Source organism: Choristoneura fumiferana, chromosome 3 (genome assembly GCF_025370935.1).
Source record: "Choristoneura fumiferana chromosome 3, NRCan_CFum_1, whole genome shotgun sequence".
Lineage (NCBI taxonomy): Eukaryota > Metazoa > Arthropoda > Insecta > Lepidoptera > Tortricidae > Choristoneura > Choristoneura fumiferana.
In genome coordinates, this window is record NC_133474.1 from 17,719,876 (window position 1) to 17,726,755 (window position 6,880).

Here is a 6,880-nt window from a genome sequence, read left to right on the forward strand (position 1 = left end):
AGTAATAATCTCTGTGTTGCAGCAAAGTGTTCCACGTGCGATCAGTGACGCAGGGCGACGTGATCCGCGCGGACGCCAAAGACATCCCGCGCATCTTCCAGCTGCTGTACGCCGGCGAGGGCGAGGCGCGCCGGCCGCAGGACGCTCTAGAACAGCCCCAGGACGCGCCGGACCACCACGGTACACGATCACCCATCGTTTAATTTATCATAGTTGAATTTATAGAGGCGCTGCTAGGCGATAGTTGCCGAAATATTCATGAAAAAAAAGACGCAAAACGCTGAATAATTTTACCTTACTACCCCACAGTGACGGCTATGCCTAAGCCACATGCGACGGCAATAGATACGATACGATATACTCCTACATTTTGTATGCATTAATTGGCTACACATTTTACAGATAAAATAATATTCTATTACAAAAATGAAAGCACTCAGATGCGCGCAAACATTCGTAACTACATTGTACAAATTTACACTTTTAGTTATTAGACTGGATCAAATATGGCATTTCTCACACGACTCAACTTATCCGAAACCTGTCTTTATAGACAGTGCAGGTAACTCTTGCATTGCCAATGTCATTATAAAAATCTGCTGCTGCTTTTGCAGTTTGGATAATACGGCAGCTGACCGATGTGGCGACGGCACGGTTGGTGTATTTTGCTTACACTTGAATAGCATTATTTCGTACGACCTTATTTTATGGGTATCTGCTGCAGACATTGAGTCAATTTTAATCTTACAAAAGAGAGCAATTAGAGCAATTTATAATTTGAAGACGCGTGAATCTTTGAGATCTTTTTTTAAGGAAACAGGTATCCTAAACCTGCCGTCGCTTTATGTTTTTGAAATAATCATGTATGTTAGGATAAACGTATGTGATTTACCCACTAACGTCGATAAGCTAAAGGCTACTAGAAACACACGGAAGCTTAAAGTTCCATCCTACAGACTGGCTAAAACCAAAAAGTCGTATCCGGGAAATTGCATACGTTTTTATAATAAAATTCTAAAAAATATTACAAATGAAACGGATACAAAATTCAGATCTATTGTCAATAAGACATTAATATTTAAGGCGTATTTTAAAGTTAATGATTATATCATGGACAGGGATATTTGGAAATAATTCCGTTCCGCATTAGCGATCCCTTCCAATAGCGAACCTACTGTGTTAAAAATAAAGTTGTGTTAAGTACTTGTGATGTATAGATATCATTTAATGATATTGTAAATCTGTTTAAAAAATATACCTCGTTGAGTTTCTTGCCGGATTTTTCTCAACAGAGGTTTTTCCGAACTGGTGGTATATTTTTTGACATTCATAAGTGCTTGTCATAGCCTAAATTGAATAGAGACATTTTGGCTTTGACTTTGAAATCAAAAATTGATAAAACTTCAGTTGCACCATTGACAGTACGAGTTGCAGCACAGTTGATGCCGCCCAATAGCAACCAGTTTTGGTTTTATTGCTGTCACATCGTGTGAGAACGGGCTGATTGAGAAACGTGTCTAAGAGATTTATCAATGACAGTTGAAAATTCATTTATTCGATCTTATTGCTTCCATAATGACGTAATAGTATTTTATGCATCTGTAACGTAATAGGGGTCCTCAAAACACGAGTATGGGTTTATGAAACGAGGCGTAGCCGAATTTCATAATAGGGTCACTGAGTGTTTTAAGGCCTAATTACGTAGAGTTGCATACAATATTTTATCTATATCCATATATTAAATCCTCTATCATGTGTTCAAGAACCATTGAGCTGACATGACCTGCATTAACGAAAACTAGATAGGTATGTCTGCCCACGAGCTGCGCCCGCTGCGCGCGCGACGACCTGCTACTGCACGTCTATATACGTCTATATACGCCTATATACGTCCCACTGCTGGGCACAGGCCTCCTCTCAGAACAAGAGGGCTAGGGCCATAGTTCCCACGCGGGCCCAGTACGGATTGGGAACTTCACACGCACCATTGAAACAGAAATACAGCCGTGTTCATATCATGGTTTTTGGACGCATAATTGAGGATTTACTATATGGGTGTAGATAAAGAGTTATTCCATTTTCTAATGATATTTGAATGTAATACGATTGTTTGTTCCGCGTAGGCAATACGGTGCAACACAAGGGGCACGACTTGGTGAGCATCACGTACCACATCCCGACGGCGTGCGAGGTGTGCACGCGCCCGCTGTGGCACATGTTCCGGCCGCCGCAGGCCTACGAGTGCCGCCGTGAGTATACCACTTATTGTTGTTGTTACGCCCTGTATTTGTTGGAAAAAAAAAACTCTGTAAAAAAGGCAATCTAAGTGTGTGTAACCTTTTTTACAAGCTGTTATTAAGTTTCACCTGTCCCGTTGTCGGTCTGTCTGTCTGTAATCTTGTATAAAAAAAAAACAAATCTTGCAAGTTAAATTTGACCAATTTCCAGTTTGGGATACTTATGTAAATTGCGTGACAATACAATAATCTAGTAGTGACATCCTGGCAGTCCAGCCAGCATCGTCTCCGTAGGACGGAACTCTTCAACGGTTAATAGCATTGACTTGAAATTTGGTATGCAAATGTAGTTTGGGTGACGATGCAAAAGTGCAGTCAACAAAAAGTACAGTCAGCAAAAAAAGGCTTGTATTAAAAATTAAATTTTTATGGTTAAGTTAATAAGCAAAGTATATAATTACTCAAATCACAAAGTAAAATTTGATACTAGCTCACATTAGGACGATTTTGTGGCCAATTAGCTAGACCATTCGCACATTACATTTGTTAATTTTTCTCGCGTATTGAACCCTATGAACGATGATAATTTCAGTTATTAAAAAAAAGAAAATAAATAAATAAATAAATATTATGAAAGTCTGCGGAATATATGGGAGTGCTTCGCTATCGTACCGTCAAGGACTTTAATTCATGAGCCACCATGGAACCTTTTCAAAGGAAAATTCTTTCCTTGTTAATTAATGCGATGTCACTATGACGTTTACTGTGAAATAGTTCCATGGTAGCTCATGAAATAGTCCTTGACCGTACCTAGTGTGCGTATTCCCATAGTACTCGTGCTTGCAAGAGAATTCGTAACAAAACAGGTCTAGTCTCATGTCGGCTTTATTAACCAATTTTTTTTTTTAGGATGCCGTATGAAGATTCACGCGGAACACGTAGCGGAAGGCGAGAGCGTGGCGGCGTGCAAACTGCACGCGGACCGCGCTCGCGAGCTGCTTCTGTTGGCGCCCGCCGCGCCCGACCAGCGGCGCTGGGTCGCGCGCCTCGCCCGCCGCGTGCAGCGCTACGGGTACCGCGCCGCGCACACCAACCACGACCACACCAAGCTGTCGCCCCGGTAACACTCTGCACTGTCCGCGCGCCCCCCCCCGACCAGCGGCGCTGGGTCGCGCGCCTCGCCCGCCGCGTGCAGCGCTACGGGTACCGCGCCGCGCACACCAACCACGACCACACCAAGCTGTCGCCCCGGTAACACTCTGCACTGTCCGCGCGCCCCCCCCCGACCAGCGGCGCTGGGTCGCGCGCCTCGCCCGCCGCGTGCAGCGCTACGGGTACCGCGCCGCGCACACCAACCACGACCACACCAAGCTGTCGCCCCGGTAACACTCTGCACTGTCCGCGCGCCCCCCCCCGACCAGCGGCGCTGGGTCGCGCGCCTCGCCCGCCGCGTGCAGCGCTACGGGTACCGCGCCGCGCACACCAACCACGACCACACCAAGCTGTCGCCCCGGTAACACTCTGCACTGTCCGCGCGCCCCCCCCCCGACCAGCGGCGCTGGGTCGCGCGCCTCGCCCGCCGCGTGCAGCGCTACGGGTACCGCGCCGCGCACACCAACCACGACCACACCAAGCTGTCGCCCCGGTAACACTCTGCACTGTCCGCGCGCGCGCGCCCCGCCCCCAGCAGCGCTGGGTCGCGCGCCGCCCCCCGACCAGTGGCGCTGCTTTAACTACTCACACATTCTCGTATCTGTTTATTGATCTGTTTAAGTGCTTACTAATTATTTTACGACCCCTTTAAATACTTGAGAAAATCTTTTTTATGTTTTTTACTGCTACGGTTTGATTGCCACACAAGGCTTACAACTACTAAACAATAAAGATCCATGATGTGCTCCGCGGGAGTTGAAACCCATTGCAATGTCTTCGGTTTGTCATAAAAGCGAAAAATTCTTTCAAATTTTTCGTTAAAATCTCCATCGAGAATACATAATGCTGTAGGTCCTATGCTGTATTTTTATCGTACTCACAATACGGTATTTGACTATATGCCTGTTATCGAATAGAAAAACAATTTTAAGCTACCTTTACAAATAACAAAGTTATAAAGGTTTGAAATTCAAGATTAGACAGAGAAAGACATACTGGCATGTGACGTCACACGCCAGTACCGCCATACTTGCTGCATAGAAAAAAGCGTTTGAGAAAGAGACAGGTATATAGATTTTTCAAAAAATCACTATAAATCCAATTTTCAACCGATTTAAATTTTCTCTTCGCTAAACTCATAATAATATTAAGATTTGGCAAAATCAGGAGTTGTCAAATACCGTATTAACATTTATCGTGTTATTAAACAGGTATTTTTTGTACAGGGACTCGATGCGGTCGAACTTAAAGCTGTCGTACATGAACGCGAGTCAGCGCAGCTCGACGCTGCCGGCCAACGCGTCCCTGCCGCGGCAGTAGCGGGCCGTGACACGGCTCCAGTGCTAACGGTAACACGTATCGACTCGCCGCGTATCGGTAAAGATCGCAATGGAAACGGATAATGAATGGGTGTAACTTTCGTTCGTCTATCATCAGTTTTGTACTAACAATCCATTTTCACATTACCGGCTACCAGTTTTGGATTTGATTTATTTTAACCATATTCATCGGAGCCGCCGCAACCCGACGCTTCGACGTTATATTTTGTTACGATATATTTTGGATGAATCTATTGCAAATTCGTTTTTGTAACTTATTTAGTGATTTATAAAATAAGCTAGTCTCATGTAGTAAGTTCAAATTTTGGTGTAATTTAAATGAATTCAGCTTGAATGCTGTGATAGTTTTTGATAATTTACAGGAAGTACTTACGTGTAACACACGCTTGGAGAGCTTAGGGCGGCGTCGCGGGTCGTGATGATCGGGACGGTCCGCGTTAATATTATAATGGGCTCTATACCGCAGCATACGTTATTAGAAAATAACTCGTACGCAGACGGTATATTTTTGGGGTGTTTGTTACAACCATGTATATTAGTCCTGCTCTGTAGCGCCCATTTGAATTTTTTTTTTCGTGAACAGAAAAGGGACGCGGATTAAACGTGCCGCTATACAAGAACACGATAAATATTTAAACCACGCCCCTTTTTGGTTTATTGATCATGTCCAGATGGTTGCTGTAAGTGCAGTCCCAGCTACGATTGTCGAGCGTCCAGCTTTTTTAACTACGTTCATTGTAACAAACAAGTTGGCACGATTTCTGTTTTATAATACGAACAATATAGTACACCCGTAAATTAAATATATTTAGAGTGCCCTCCCGTGATAACAAGTATTAGTTAGACAACATTGTTAACCTAATGAAATATGCACTCATTTAGTGCCTCAAACTAGATCTGCGTGAAACGGCTCTCGCAAGTTGTCGTATGTTGTTGACGATCTCTTTAATTTGTTGAACCCAATTAGCTGCAACTAGCGACAAAAAAATAAACCAGGACGCGCTAGTTGTCCTGCTTCGATAGAATTGTAAAACGAGTACCTTACCACGCCCCTGAATTTGGTAATGTTACATAATAATTATAAAGTAAAAATTGTGCTGAACATTTTTGTAAAGTTCCGTTTATTTTTGTAAGGCCTTTTGTAACCAGTTGTGCATTTGATTATACTACGACTTTGTTATATTTTACTCTGTTAAAATTCGATGTTTATACCGTTTATCTGTAATCTACGAAATGTACCTTCAGTCGGTTTCAGGATTCATTTTATTTTATATCTGGTAATTTGCTCGAAAATTGCGTCCTGAAAATAACATAATGTTAGTAGACCTGACAGCCTGTGATGGTCACACTTGTATATAACTGCGGGCTCGGCGTGGCGTCTACTTATCGTGATACATAAACATGACAGTATGAGGATTCAAATTTATTTGTGCGAAGTACGACGTTATCATGTCAAACGGACGCCACGTCGCGCGTGACAGTGCGGTAAAGCCTTGAGTGTGACCCTTTTATAATTAGTCTGTGTCAGCCTTTGATGAACCTTATCTTTGAGCAGGGTCTAGGCGATAAGCGAATTTTAAACTCAGTTTTGCTCTGGTCTTTGACTTTTTGCTCATAGTAATAACGTGAAAAATTCAATCGAAACGTTAATGTTCATATGAATTAACTTCCCTCATCTAAGAAGTGAACTAATAGCTGCACTGGTTACTAAAATATTCACATCTACACTTGTGGGATTCTCTTAATCCTTTTTATGGCTAATATCTGCGCTCCTAAAGGGACCTAACATGTTAGTGTAAGTGCGTCGCCGTTTATCGCAATCTCAATTTAACGAAGACAGTGCCATACGTGATTGTTTAGTGAAACTGCTCCGGTAGTTGCTCAAACCATTAATACTAACTTCAGCGAGTTACTTAATCAAATAAGACTCCCACGCGGGCTTCCTCGAATCGCATGATCAATTTATACTAGTGGAGTAGGATTATGAGCTTATTTTATCGTTGTCGATGATAACGTTTAGTAGGTTATGCAAACTATTATATTCTAAATGTAAATGCCTAATTCTGTCTCTATGGTTATACTTCGGGTGAGACGCTGATGATTGTGATTTCTAAGGCAATAAAAGTAATTGGTTGTCCTAAAAAGTGTCTC

General features: G+C 43.0%; 1 protein-coding gene across 1 annotated transcript in view; it reads left to right on the top strand.

The window, feature by feature from the left end:
- Positions 1 to 6,434, top strand: part of Rok (Rho associated coiled-coil containing protein kinase) — a 44,656-nt gene extending 38,222 nt beyond the window's left edge. The window contains exons 9-12 of the transcript XR_012451262.1: positions 23 to 180; positions 2,124 to 2,249; positions 3,147 to 3,882; positions 4,616 to 6,434. The gene's annotated coding sequence lies outside the window, so the exon portion shown is untranslated. The remainder of the gene's footprint in view (positions 1 to 22; positions 181 to 2,123; positions 2,250 to 3,146; positions 3,883 to 4,615) is intronic.
- Positions 6,435 to 6,880: the final 446 nt, after the last annotated feature.